This window comes from Neltuma alba, unplaced genomic scaffold (assembly GCF_004799145.2).
Source record: "Neltuma alba isolate B1F8T4 unplaced genomic scaffold, ASM479914v2 tig00006870_pilon, whole genome shotgun sequence".
In the NCBI taxonomy this organism is placed as follows: Eukaryota; Viridiplantae; Streptophyta; class Magnoliopsida; order Fabales; family Fabaceae; genus Neltuma; species Neltuma alba.
Genome location: NW_021634606.1, coordinates 19,488 through 35,545, shown reverse-complemented (window position 1 = coordinate 35,545; position 16,058 = coordinate 19,488). Strand labels below are relative to the sequence as shown.

At 35.4% G+C, this 16,058-nt stretch overlaps 1 pseudogene; it reads right to left on the bottom strand.

The window, feature by feature from the left end:
- Nucleotides 1–3,471: 3,471 nt before the first annotated feature.
- On the bottom strand, nt 3,472–14,169 carry LOC114751354 (alpha-glucosidase 2-like; annotated as a pseudogene).
- Nucleotides 14,170–16,058: the final 1,889 nt, after the last annotated feature.

Sequence of the window (16,058 nt, the reverse complement as noted above, 5' to 3'; positions counted from 1 at the left end):
ATTCAAACAGAAGAAGAGGCTTCTTGAAGTGTCATATTCCTCCAGTTTTAAATATAAGACCCACTTTGTAGTGTAATTTACACTACAAAGTGGGTCTTATATTTAGGACTGAAGGAGTATCATGTATATACTGTTTTTTGTACATTGTTTGAAATGTGTAGTTTAACAATGTTTTGTTTAGTAGGATATCTTGGAAAATAACATGATGGCATGGCTCTTAAAAAGGCTTATTGAACGGAAGCTTAAATAATTGGAGTATGGTTATCAAAAGTATGCCAAAAGATCATGAATCTACAATCTTATGATACTCTGAATCGTGTTTAGTAATTTTTCAATTTATATATAATCGTTTATATCGTATGTTCCCTGTTTTATGTTTAACCTAGTCTGTCCCATGTGAATAATTCCTCCCAGTCATAGCCTGAACTGGGTTAATAATCTCGTGCGCCAACTGCTCCTTAATTCTGTGCTTGGTCTTAATAATCTCTTTCAGGGAAGAAATGCAGATTCTTTGTCCCAGTATTTTGGCGAGGATCCAGCTCGGTGCCCCTTTGAGCAAGGTCTGATGTTTTCCTGAATATACCATATGCATCTGGACCTAGGTTTTTTACACTCTTTCTTTTGCGGGGCTGTGTTGTTGTCTTTTATCAGTCTAATTATTTCTGAGGAATCAAGAATGATATTAAAATTTAAACACACACACACACGAGAGTTGACTGCAAAGGCACAACTAAAGATCTCAGAAAAATCATCTAAATTTATCATGGTGAACTCTGATGATATGTTTGGGTATACCACGGAATTTATATTGGTAGTCTGTTAAAGCTTGTTGTTGTCACATAAATATGAAAAGAATTATAAGTAATCTTTTTCTCTCCCCTTCTGGTATTTTATGCGTCTGGGTTCTTTCATCTTGAATTTCATCTCAAGTACTTTCATGAATATTACGAGATTTCTGATCTTGATGTTCACTGCTTGAATGGTGCAAAAGATAAGGAGAGAGAAATATGCATATATATTTTGCTTTCCAAAAGCATGAGAGGAAAGCCATTATTGCTACATCTTATTTGCACTCCCAAGACATTGTAAGCTGCAATATTATATTTAGAGGTGTTCAATTGTGTCCATCCCAGCATCTCGTCCCTGTCCCAGTCTCCAAAAGTTTTTTGGACAGGACGAAAGCTGGACGGCACAAAATTGTTTCAGGACACAAGATGAGTGTTTTGTCCCTGTCCCATCCTAATATATCATCTCTATTTTTAATTGTTATAAATTTATTTTATTTATCATTGTAATAGTATTTTGGTAATGATATTTATCAATTATTATTATTTTTTATTTGTTTATGTATGGGTTACATGATATTTGTTGTGGTGAACATTTTAAGTTTGTTTATTTTTTGTCTCTCAAGATTTTAAAAAACATTTTTCTTTGCCACTATTTCCTCATTTTTATCTATTTTCTTCATATAGTTTTTATCATATATTCTTATACTTCATGTATAGTTAGTTTTCAAATTTAAAAAAATTAAAAAAAAATCTAAAAAAAGATCAGACGTCCTTGTTTTGTCCTGATTGGGATGGCACGGGAACGAGACAAAAAAGCTGTGCCATCCTAATAATTGGGACGGAATCGGAACCTGGGTCGTCCCTGTCCTGTCTCGTCTTATGAACACTCCTAATTATATTACAAGCTTTCTGCCTAGCAACATATGATTTGTGGATTCTGTAGAAACGGAAGCTGCATGAAATGCACAAACGTGAAGTTCTTTGCTACGATCATCTGAGAAATTTTCAAAACCATAGGCGGGAAGATCCATTCCATATTGATTGACTTTAAAGCTTCTTTTTTTTTTTTTTGTTATTTGTTTTTTGTGCCTCTCTTAATTGTTTCCTTGTGCCATGGCTGGGCTCATTCTTGTGATGCAACGCAAAGCAGTTAGGCATATATGACATGATGAGTGTTAACCTCATGCAGAACTTGTGATCGTCTTAATTGTGTCTTTTGAGCATTATATTAATTATTGAAGTTGCGTGTGGTCTGTGGTTGCAGTGACTCAAATCCTAGTTGTCTTCGTGAAGATGTTTAACAAATCAAGGGAGGAGAACGAAAGGCAGGCAGATGCCGAAAAGAAGAAACTGGAGAAAGAAGCCATGAAGGAACAGCGAACACCTGTAAATACAAATTTGAAAAAAGATGTTCACTAGATAATTGACAAGAAGAAAGAGGCATTAAACTGTTGGCTCACCTTCTTAAAGTTCACGGATGTGTTCATCAGACTTTGAAGTCGGATCTATTCCTTTTGAGAGGAGACACGGAGTGAAGAATCCTTCCTGATTGTTGGATCTCCGTTTACTTCCCCATTTGCTGGCAAATGGGATATACCAGCAAGCTGTTTTCTGATGTAATTATGCTACAAGCCAGCCTTTTTGTAGCAAAGTCATCATATCATCCCTCTAACTTAGAGGCTCGTATTATTTTTTTTAATTCCATTTCTTGTAAGTACCAATCTGAAGAGAAAAAAAAGCTCCATTGGTAACATAGCTGCTGATAGAAATTTTCAGTTTTTTTTGTTTGTTTGTTACAGGACTTGATATTTTGATGTATATTATTTATCTTTACCTTTGCAGCCCATAATTAACTTTTTTTTTTAGACATTTAGAAAAGTTGTATAAATGAAAAGCAGTCATCCTCGAGAAATTTGAAGGCATACTACAATCTTGCATGAGTTGAACCCGACTGAATGAATGAAAAAAATGGTTCGAGTATATTATTCAGAAGTAAAAATTACAGATCATTATTAAGGATGGGGGAATACTGTCTTTATTAAACTGAAATATGTTTTTAATATTTTTTTAGTCTTTAAAAAACACATTTTAAAAAAAAAGAATTATTAGCATGTGAGGCTATTGACTTATTACTGTTGCTGGCACTCAAGCCATGGACATTACAAAGGAATGTAAGCTATAATTTGGATCATCAAAATGGATGATGCTACTCAAGATCTTATTGACAGACAATCTGTAAATATCTCCTTTAATGCTTTTTGAACATGAAGATATATTCTAATTCTAGTGAATATTAAGTTTTACCTAAATTTAAATTTTCAAAAAAAAAAAAAAAAGATGATGTCCAACACATTAAAAGTTTTGTGACGAAAATATTCAAGCATGGATTGTGACAAGGCTTTTGTCAAATAGTGTATCATTTTTTAAAACTTCATAATTGAGTTACGTTGCCAACTGGCTTCGGCCATTTTCGTTTATCAGATTCTTTTTCCTTCTAAAATTTAATTGAAAATATCAGACAAATTGCGAAAGCATTCAAAATATATGGACAAATCCTTTGCGACGTGTTCTTCTATTTGCGAGCAATACGTGAGAAAGGTCATTTGGGCATGTTTGTTTAGATTGTAAAAATAAATATGTTTATCATATACCGGTTTCATTAATTTTTAAAAGCTAGTTGAAATAACTTCTCAAAATAATCAGAAATTTATTTATTTATTTAGATTCTGATTATTTCTAAACATTTAAACAAACGTCCTAAATTAAAAGCGTTTTCTTCACCCAAAAAAAAGAAAGATAATAATAAGTGATTTTAACACAGAGTCCTGTCCTGTTATGAATATTTCAACCATTCATGCAGTGACCATTTGAATAATCATGGAATTCTGACAACCTCGTATTCATGAGCAATTCTCAAGGGTGACTGCTTCGAAACAGGCCTGCTCTCTGACCAAAGCTCCAAGTTGACAGTCCCAGATTCCCAGTGAATAAGACACTTGAATACCTCGTTTGCATTGAATCGGTTGACCAGTGCCAGACCAAGACACTTATCGATGAGCATCCACTCACCTGAGATCACAGTCACCATGAGAATTTTTATCCAGAAATATTTAAAGACGTGTTTTTTTTTTTTTGGGAAAAAACGAAGAAGCTTAGACAGATATAACAAGACAAAACGAAAGAGTGTTTAAGAAAAAAAAAAGGCATTATACTTCATGCTTTGATCCGTCAAAAGATTTCTGGGTAGTAATGGGTAAGTCAAATGGTAAATAAATTTAGATTATCACCATTAGGAAGAAGGTCCCCTTCAAAAGATTTCTCCCCGTATTCTGGAAAGACTTCATGCTTTGATCCATCGACTGAAGTAAATGAGACGTGAGACTCTAAGGGATGCAAGAGATTGAATGTTGGGTGAACTCTTAAGCAGACCAACCTACAGTAAATATGAGGGAGCACTCATAATTTAGAACATCTGAAGAGTGGTAAAAAATGTATAAAATTAAGACTACACGCTGTCACAAAGAAAATGAAATTGATGAGCTGGTTCAGTGCACAACACAGTGAAAAACAGATCTTGTACACAGAGAGAAGCTACTGTTGTCACACAGACAAATGCCGAGATAAATTCAGCTTGATGTTTATTATATCATATATGTAATGCTACTGATGTCTGTATCAGAGAGAAGCTGTCAGATAAAACCTTGAGAACCCTCCGGAACCAGCACCAACACTGCGAGCCAATATGCTAGAGTCTATCCGGAAAACTTCGGTAGCATCCTTTGGAAAATAAATCTGCCTTTGGAGAACCAATCCCCCACCAATATCACACTCTAATAGGAGAGATTCCTTCTCTTTTGCATGTTCAAGTTCACGACTGCAAAAGATGAAAACAAGAAGAAATGTAAACAAAACCCTGACAACTTCTCAAGGTTTGAAACTATGTGCAAGGATGTACAGTGGATTCTGCAGCTTTTCAGCAATGAAATTTCCTCAACAACGACATGCGGAAAGGAGACTTACTCAATAACAGAGTACTCCTCAGTACACCCAGCGGAACGATACTCTGTACCACTATACTCCTCATACCCGTTGATCTCAATCCTGCTATGGAGCCACTGTGTGCCTGCGAACAAAATGTAAATCATCAAGCAATTTATAAAAATATTACAAACAATATAAACAGTAGATCTAGTTGGCATAAGAAAATCTGACACCCTTTATTTTAATATGGATATCAATCGTAAATCATCAAGCAATTTAGAAAAATATTACAAACAATATAAAATAGTACATCTAGTTGGCATGAGGAAACCTGACACCTTTTTCATTTAATATGGATACAACAAAAACCACCAACGTTTCAGGAACTATCATCCAAAGAGGAATTTTATAATTACTAAGGAACATATCCAGATTGACTACTTAAGATATGCTATGTACATATTCAGACGAGAGGGAAAAATTCTTCACGCTTAATGGCAGCAATGTTACACAAGAGGAAATCTAAGAAACGGGAACTTCAAAACGGCGGAAGTTACATGAACTGTTATTACCAAAAAATAAAAAGTTAAACGAACTGTATGTACATTTCTATTCTAAAAAATAAAAAATTTTGGTCTTTGTAAGAAAAACTCAGATAACTTGATGACAAAAAATCAATTCTACCGGTAGGAGTGTGCATCATGGAGATGATTCTGCCCCCAATCCAGGGGACGACTTTAAGATCCCAACCACCGCTCTTCAATTCAATGGGAGATTTTGACAGCTCTGTTCCCTTCGGTCCAGAAACCCCTTCCACATCAGGAATTTGAATAGCATTGTCTGCAAAATGTTGAGGGAACATAGCACATCTTAAAAAGGAATTGATATCATGAAAAAGTTATTTGGACATTGCAATCCCTTAAAGAAGCAAGGGTCTTTAAATATGTTGTGACGCATAAGTTAATCTCATTCATTAGACACAAAAAACTAGTGAGCACAAAGGATAAAGACTGTAACAGGAGGACAAAGATTGTAACAGCGGAGAAAAGGTTGAACAAGAAAATAGAACTTATAGGCATAATATAAGCTTCAAATGTTTTCGAAGGAATACATACCCAGTCGATTCTTGTATAGCTTCTCACCAGTAGATACCAGCTGACATACCTCCTCTTTTGAAGGCAACATTAGTTGCAGAACTTCTCCATCCATTCCCCATGTGTCAAGCTGCTCAGTAAATTCAACTCGATATAAGTATTCGAGTCAGGGATGCAGCAAAAATTAAAATGAATTAACCGAGGATGTTCTCACAGTTTACAACTATATTAAAATTGCATATTCTTTGTCTTTCCTATCAAAAGGGAACCTCATACCATTGCACCCCCACCAAGCAATAACTGAACATGCAGGCGTCTTTTTGGTCTGTCCCATGATCCTTGAGTTTTGTGTACACTCACAGTAACAGCTGATGATTGAAGTTCAGCCACGTAATGGGTCAATAAGTATTCGCCTTTAGTGAATTCAAATCCATCACCATCATCCTCAAATAGGAAACCTTCAGCTTTCCCTGTCAATAATTAATATTATCCTTAGAGCTGCTGTAAGTAAAGTATTAATCTGAAGAGTAAAGACCATATTAATTGTTTTCATGAAAGCTTTGTCAATTGCCAAGTCATGAATGAATTTATGGATGGTGGCATTTAAAAAAAAAAAAAAGAAGGAATGAATTTATGGACAGTGGACTTACCATGCTCATCTAAAGCCACAAGAAGTGTCAAGTCATCTGATAGATTGGCTTCGCCAACATGCTGAATAGCAGGGCCGACAGGTATAATTGAGCCACCTTTTAAATATAAAGCTGGTAAATCCTGGCATATCCCCAAAATGGTGAAAATTAGAAGGAAAAAAGGATTTGGTACATAACAATACAACAAAACAAATATCAAATAAAACAAGTAGTAGTACCGGATGTGCATCACCAAAATCAAAACCCAGCCATATACCCTTTGGCATTGCACACTCCAAGTTATTCAACCCTTGGCTGGGTGAGGTTCTGATGAAGTTGGAAAAAATAATGAAAGAAGTTGTATCAGTACATTTATACACAAAATGGGAATATCAAACGCTGAAAGTCCAGCAATCTAAACGAGGAACATAACAGGTCCTGAGACCACAATGCTTGTATAGATTTCACAGGAGGAATAAATATTGACAACATTACATTTTCAGACAATAGCATCCATATCAGATAAGGTGCAATCTACTTTAATGAGAGACAATAAGATACAGAATCCAACATGGGAGGAAAACATCAGAAGCTAGCAGTAGTTGTCAATAGACATTGAGAATATGGCGATAGATAACTGAAAAATAGTATAATTCCTGTGTACACAGCTATTATTGAATGCAACATTTTCCGCCTATAAAAAGGAGGATGAATATTAATGTCACTGAATGTGGATTTACAGTGAAGACTAGTGAATTCAATATAATTTTTATCAAAAGTAGAGGTAAATTTCATTCACTATCCCCCTTTCTTCAACAAGTAAAAAGTCATAATTTTAACCAAAAAGTGGTGGCAAGTTGGCAGAAACCTAGTAACCTAGTAGCGTACATAATAGCACTAGGAAAACCGACCTACTTCCCACCAAGACATTAAAAAACAAAAAGGCAGAAAAAAAAGGAGCTGCTCAACAATTTGACACTCCTCTAGATTGATGATGGAACAGAGTAAGGCAGTGGAAGAACCTTGCATATACTAAAACCGGGCCCAGCAAAAAAGAATCCTCAAGTTTCCTCAAGCTTGGATCTTTCGGATCTGCCATATCAAGGTATAGATAAGTTGTATGTTCTTCAAAGAAAGGTCGAAATTCATCAACTAAACAAGAGAAACTTCAAGTAGTCAATGAACAAGAACCCACCAGCAAAGAAAGTAGGGGTTGCCACTGGAGTGCCGCTTGTATGAGAGAAATAAAAAAGCGTGTAGATAAGTGGTAAAAGGTGGTAGCGCCTCTTCAATGCCAATCGACAAACTTCTTCACACTATTTAACATTAACTAGAGTTAATGATGCCCAATGTACAGGATGCTAAGTGCATTGAATACAGAGCTAGCAGCAAACAAAGTCGGAAGAACAACAAATAACCATAAATAATATGGTCGTGTTAAAAAGAGCTAATATTTAGAAGTTCCATGATTTATATTATAATTTTAGTTAGTTAGTTACTTACGCCTTGATGTTGATATGAATGTGCAAAAACGGTTTTTTTCCAAGTGATGCAATTCTTACAGCGTATATTTAATCAACAGACCTCCATTTTCAGTTGTGTGTGGTAAAACCATGTTCTTCTTTTCCCAAGGAACATTTTATGTTTTACCTCAGAATAACTGTCTTTTTTTTCGTCCATGAACAACACATTAACCTAGATAAGTTTGATCCAAAAGCTGCATTTTCCAAGGATACATCTAATATCAACAGGGGTACAAATGTTATAGTCCTACTCTCAATCATGTTTATATATAATTTACCTTCTTCGGATCTAAATCTTATTACTACTCCATGACTTCTGCTCATCAGAGAACCTATCGATGTCCCCCTATTCCTAAACATACTTCACCTCCTAGTTAAATAACATCCGATGATATTTCGCCAAACCCTCCAATTGTTTGTCTCAGGTAAATTTGCAGGCTTTTACTATGTGACCATGAAAGTAACCAAGTGCTTTGCTTCACCTGGCCCATGTTACCAAGTGGCAGAAAAAATCATTTTTGCATACCACATACACCAAAACATAAAGCAGGAAATAAATGCAAGAGAAATATTTTATTTATTTTTCCATAAACTCACCCAAAGCTATGAACAATATCAACTTTAGAGCCTTCCTACATTCTGGCTCCATGTGACATGGACTTACTTATTACCTAATTAATAAAACCCAGATTTGATTTTATATTTCATTTAGCCAAAAATGAACAGACCTCTTTTCCGAAAGACCAGGGCTCATGGTCAGCAGTATCTTTTTCAGAATGCCCACGGCAAAAGGGAAACATGGCACCTATACCCATCCACCTTCCAAAAAGCTTAGGGGTCGCATTTCCAGCAAATCCACCAATATCAGGCCCTGAAAGCGGCTGACCGCTGAGTCCCTGAATATAAGAATTAAGAAGCATGACTTTCAAGTAGTTATAGAAAATACAGACGATATTGACTTGCAATAATAATATTTCTGTTCCACTACACATATCTATACAATTACATACAGAAATATAAGCTATACTGAGTCTTCACACAACATATATCTCACACTTGAAAATTCATGAAACAAAACAAAAATCATGAACAAGAATCTCATAGGCGCATACAGACTTGAACCAATCTTCCTGAAAGCTGCTCCACTAAACAGGAGAAAGCCAGCAGCAAATGTTGCTCAAGGGAAATATTCTTACCAGCTGAAGAACCATGGAGATGCTCATGTGGAGATGATCCCACTTTGAAAGATTATCCCCCGTCCAGGTTGCAGCATACCTTTGGCTGCCACTAAATCCAGCTCTAGTAAGAACAAATGGACGCTTCTTTTCATTAGCTAATTTCATGCCTTCATAGGTTGATCTTGCCATCAGCAGGCCATATACCTAAGCCACAGCAAAATTATCAACAACCATAAAGTTATAAAATTAGTATCAAAATCAAGACACACAACAGAATCCCATATGACCAAATTACATCCTACTTGTATGGTGGTCCAATACAAGGTTATTGTGAAAAGAAATGCTAGTCCATAATCATTATCAAAGTTAAAGAATAGTACATTATGATAAAAAGAATGGTTCTGGCAGCCTCCGAGCTCACTATCTCCCCTGTGAACATTGTTTTCAGGCATTGTTTTCGTAACAACCTGGAAAAGAAGAAACGTTAAGAAACAATACAGAGAAAGAGTAGCAGATAGGGAGATAAGATATCGTTTTCACTAGATAGTCAGTGGCTAGGAATACCTTAAAGATAGCAGGCTCATTCATATCATTCCATATACCATCAACACCGTTGGAAGTGAAATCTTTAACTAAATTAGCCCACCAAGCACGAACTTTAGACTGTGTATAGTCTGGGAAGACGCAAGGTCCAGGCCACACCTCCCCTAAATATGAATAGATGTACTTCAGGCAACACAGAAGGAGGAGGAGGAGTATGGTAACATATGTAGAGAGAACTTACCAATAAAAGGTGTTACATCGGCCTTTTGAACCCAAACATCATTTTTAGAACCACTATCGTAGACAAAATACCCATCTTCATGTTTAATCCCAGGATCAAGCATCCAAATAGCCTTGAAACCATTATCATGGAGGTTTTTAACTAAAGACTTGGGATCTTGAAAACGCTCCTGAAAAATATAGCCAACCCAAAACAACAGGTCATAGGTAAGGATACTTGAACGAGAATGGAAGAGATAAGGAAAAAATATTAATTTTTTTTAAAAAATACATATAAGATTATAAATTAATATATTAGTAATAGTAATTTATTTTGTTTTTTTGCATTGTGCTTTTACTTTTAAGGTCATTAGGGCACTATAAAAAGATTATAAGGCACTTTCGGATTGAAGAAAATGTTGTTTTAGAATTCTGACTTATCTTTCACTGGCATTCTCCTCCTTATCCTCCTCCTGGCCCTTCACCCTCTGATTTCTAAATACACCTCCCCACCCCACCCCACTCAACCCCAAAGGCAAGAAAAAAGTTCTCCTTCCTCCTCCCTCCTTCTCTTCTCTTGCTTTCATCACTATTTCTAGGTACTGAGCACCTTGCACAAATTAGAGAGGAGATCCTTCTTGTATGTGAAACATGGACAGCATCACTTCTTTTTTTTTTTTTGCCTAATGGACAGCATCACTCATCACTGTATGAATCAGGACGCATTTTCTAAAGATCCGATACAACATGATTCATTAAATTTATTACCAACCTGATCTTTGGGGAGGAAATAAGTTACTGAATACTAAACCAATTTAGCTCCTAAAGAGGATAAAAGCATAAGAACATACCTTATCAAAGGTAAAACATCGAAATCCATCCATGTAATCTATATCCATCCATATCACATCGCAAGGTATGGTCTTCTCCCGGAATGTTCTTGCAACCTTCAAATGTAAGTTGACCACAAATCAAAGAAATATACATGTGCATTTTAAAATTTAACAACCCATAGAAAGTTAAAACGTAAAACGCACAACTGTAAATTATGCAAGAAGCTGAGTAACGTGGACAATGCTATGTTCCTAGTTATTTTGGATGTCTAGGTAGCTACATGTGATATGTGGTATGAGGCCTACAGGAATACTAAGACTAGAAAGCCTTATTAGGTAAGAAACTTGAAAATTATTCAAGATTAAACAGTGTTCTTTGTTTCGTAGGGCAGAAATTTTACATATTTGAGCACGAATTTCATATTCCCAACAGCCTAGGTTTCTTGGAATTGTGTTCTTTTTAAAATGTGTGTTATCCCCAAAAGCATAAAAATCTAGGTAAAAGGGCGTCCATACTCTTTCAGTTTGAATATGATGTCAGGCAATTCCAGGCATGCATGATTCATAATGAATCTGATACACCGAGATATCTTACATAACTTTAAAATGAAAACATGATTAAAATTTGAAAGAAAATTCTATGTGCTCGTCCAAACAAAGAGTCAAAAGGGCAAAAAAGTTATGTGTAAGAAAAGGGAGGGGAAAAAAAAATTGTTTCGCACATTATATCAGCATAAGGAGCTCAGCCTTGGTACAGGAACGCATCACGTGATAAAAATGTCATCATCAGATTGTCATACAAAAGCAATACTCATTAAGATCACCATAGGTCAGAGACCGAGAACAACAGTACCTCTAAAACTCTCTTGTCAGAATCATAGCTCCAACGGCATTGGTGATAACCCAATGACCATTTTGGGGGCATGAACACAGTTCCTGAAAAAGAGGAGGAAATCATAAGGAAGTATCTTTCTTCCACGGTTCCACCACCGAACTGATTACATTGGGGTCACTATGAAAATGTTTTGAAGATTCCAATTTACCTCTAGCATATGCATATAACTCTAAATATTAAACACGGGTTATCATCCTAAGTAACTAAAACATAAATAACCGATGATCAGGTGCTTATGTAGTTTCATTTTAAAAATAACCAAAATCATGATTTTGGGGGGAAGCATCTAACTGGTGGTATCCAATACGAAACTAAACATGCAGCAACTCTAACAAAGAAAATAATAGTACGTATAGCGTAACATCAAACAACAAACTGCACACTTTCTGTATTAAATATACATAAATGTTGTCTTCACTTTGAAACAAGGATTTTGATGAACTCCTACCTAATATGATGCTCTATACGCCTAAGATGTTTACAAGACATGATAAAATGGGTACTATGTCTTTTATCAATATGGAATTCCTCTCAATGATCCACAAGACAGGCAAGACCTTGTCCCTTTCAAAAAGAAAGAAGTTGCAAAAATTCATCTTAGGTCAACTCCCCTCTACAATGATATGGTGTTACAATTGTACATATAAGAGATATTGCTCATCATTGAGACATTCTGGGGTCTGAAGCACTATGGATCACAATATAATTTGTCAGAAAATTACCGATAGCATGAGATAAAGATATCAAAACAGCAGTTGGTGAAGCAAATGGACCAAACGTAATGACAGGGTAGGAGGAGGGAGCATTAAATTGTATTGTTGATTCTTTCCTCAGATCAATCTGCTCATGAACATAACACATTAATATTAAAAACGTAAATATAAAAGTCCTTAAAGGTTGACAAGCATAAATAGACATAAAGTCAGGTTGAAGAAGCATAGAAGCAACCATAAAAGAAATAAAGACAAAGCGAGTGTCAGCAAGATTCCCAGTGCCTCTCCATTTGGAAAGACAGCTAACACCCATGGTGTGATTGGTACAAGGACGTAGTTTCAGGACCAAAACCATGCATCTGTGTTCCATTAAAAACCTGTGAATGGAATTTAATATATAAGCACCAAGATGACAAGTTAAATTCTAATAAGTTGAAAAACAAAAAAGGGACATGACGTACTCTCTTCCCAGTCCTCTCAAGCTGTCCACTAACTTCTCCAGTGCCATAAAGGGAGTACCTACCTAGAGGCAGCTGTATCAGAAGCAAATTCAGTCTATTTCTGAAGGTAGAGGAAATGGATAAGAAGCATATCATGCAAAAGAAAAGAACCTAACAGAAGAAAGAGGGACCTGGCACAATGTAAGGAAGGTAACTAAACTACAATACGATGCCAAAAATATGAAAGACAACAGCCATGAGATCCAATGCCAAAAATGAGAGTAGCTAACCTCGAGTTTGATAATCTGCTGCCCCAGAAGACATTCAAATGTAGGAATATATGAAGGAACTTTGTCACTTGTGATTGGCATCTCTCTATCTCTGCTATTTGCAAAAGAAATACTTGGATATGCTGCATCTCTATCGTTTACAGAACAATCAAATCGGAAGACACCATCTTCCAATATAGGCTGAAAAATCATATTCCCTGAGCTGACTTTGCAAGTGACTTTCTCTCCTTGAGAGTAAGCCATTCTAAGCATAAACCTTTTAGTAAGAAGCTTCTTGCAAGATCTCTTCTTTCTGTGACCCAAAAAAAAAAAATCTTTAAATTAGGCGTCCAATATAAAAGTAAACCCAAGAGAAATTATTGCGAAAAATGATCATGAAAATACTTCCCTGGGATGAAATAAAAATCAGAAGAAAATTGTAAAATGCCATGATTAGGATTAATCTAAAAGCAGGACCGGAATAGTCAACAGAAAAATATACCTATGCATCAGATAGACTGAAGCAAGCAAATTCACAAAGAAGAGATTGAAACTCTAGCAATAGCAACTACATTTATAAGAATATGAATCTAGCTCCCATAAAAACGAAACACATGTCTGGGCCAAATTTCTGTCATATTGTTAAGCAAGACACTTCAATTCACAGCTCCCTTCAAATTCTTCTTCATCATTCATTTGCAGCAGCAAGAACCAACTAGCAATTGGAATTGCAACCCAAAAAAAAAAAAAAAGCTCAACTGCTGATTACCAATTATGCTCCATCAAAGCGACATAAACCCATTAAAGACAACAGCAACAACATTGTTCAGAAAATTCAGAGAAATTAGAATCAAAGAATCTGCACTTCCATCGGCATTTCAGCTCCCACAGTGTGATATATACCACTCAGATAATGTAGAACTTAATCTAATAATTAGAGAAGCATGGAGAACCTGAGGATGGGCTCACAATGCGAGGATTTTAATCCCGTTAGATCATGCTTCCCATAATCAAGCCTGCATAACCTCACAGTTGAAAAGTGCGACTTCCAGTTGTAGCACCTGCCGCACCTACAGCATGACGTAGCGATGATGCCTGTGCGTCGTCGACCCGAATGCTATCGCTGTGTTACTCAGTTTGTTTGCGCCAATGACTCGTCCTGCTTCGATCATGGCTCTTTATACTGAATTATAACTTACAATTTATTATAATTATAATAGGTATATTTTAGAACTGAGTACTGAGTCACCACAGACTGTTATCCAGATGCTGCTCCAAATCTTTACCATAAATAAATGTAATTGAAATGAATGTTGAAAATATCAGCTAAAAAATGTTCATTTTATCTGTGATTCATCGTTACGAGTACTCCTTCCGTTTTTAATTATAAGATTTTCTTTTATAATAGATTTAAAGTCTTTTTAGAATTTGTCTGAATATTTAATGTATTGTTACCTATTTTACCTCCTAATAAATTTCATATATTCATTCTTTTTCTATTTATCTCATTATTATTCTCTTATATTTATTAGGGATATATTTGAAAAAAAATTATATTATTACATATTTAATTACTTTTAACTAATTTTAATTGTTTTCTTAAAAAGCATAATTTGGCCAAAAAATTTTATAATTAAGAACGGAATAGTATAATTAACCGCACTAACTGTGATTCTGTGAATTATCATCCTCATTTTTCGTTGGCAAAAAAAAAAAAAAACAGCTCATTTTTTCACGGGAACTAGACTAGTTTGCGTGAATTTATTGATAACCGTCAAATTTACAGGTATTAACTCCACAATTTTCTAATATTAATTAAAAAGATTTTGAAAATTATATAATGTATTTATAACTCACATGTAGTAACTCTATTTGTTTTTTTTTGTTTTTACTACTCATACAATCCACCATGTTCACAAAGATAAGTACAGAGATACATCATGTACGGTTCTTTCGCAGGATCTGACGTGCAAATTGCAATAACCAAGGAGTTCGGGGGGGGCCAGAGGCGGGCCCCACAAGCCCTTGGTGCAATTCCCCCCTAATGGCCCCGTGCTTGTGATGGTCGATGAATGCTCGCAAAATCGAAGGACTTGTTGGAAGATTTTCAGTTCAGGATTTGTTTGGGAAGAATTAAAAAATCTTTTATAAATATATTTTATATAAATTGAAATAAAAATTTTTTTGTTATAGTTATTTTGTATTCTGTAAATTATTATTAACAAACTACTTATAAACTATTTATAAACTGTTTCAATTGATCTTCTTTCATTCACTCGGGGAGGGAAAAAAGAAGCCTTTTCAAGTCTCAATCAAAACGAGGGAAATACCAAGAAGCGTATTGAATGCGGTTAGAAATTACAACATTGGATGAATATACAAGTTTGCCCTCTTTTCACTGTTTTTGACGTTAAGCAGGCCTTCGTCCTCTTCTAATTTAAGATATTTGGATATAAATAAAATTATGATTTTAAAAAGTAATTTTACATATATAAAGTAAATATAAAAATATTTTTTTTAGATATATATGAAATAATATGAGTAATAAAAAAATATTTTCCAAAAGCATTTGCAACACCCCCTTGGGTGAACCATGATTTGCTTTTCCCCCTTGGTACCAGCAAGTTCACCTTTCAGTATTTGGCATTCGGCTTGTAACCATGTTTTGCCCGCCATTGTTGTTCACTTCCTGTTCGCTCGTTTTAATGTAGAAACAAGGCCTAGGTTAAGTGGTCTGATCAAGTGTAAATCGAGCTAAGTGCCTGAAATTTTAGAGACGCATACGGTAATGCCCGATAATATCTCGACTAAAATTGTCGTGTTTAACCAAAATAAAAAAATTTCAAGTGCCACGCCTTCCCTACTCTGGCTTCACTTTCTTTAATCAACGCTGGCACTATGGGAAAGACAAGTATGGGATCAGTTGGCGGCGCCGAAGGCTTTCTAGGGCCCC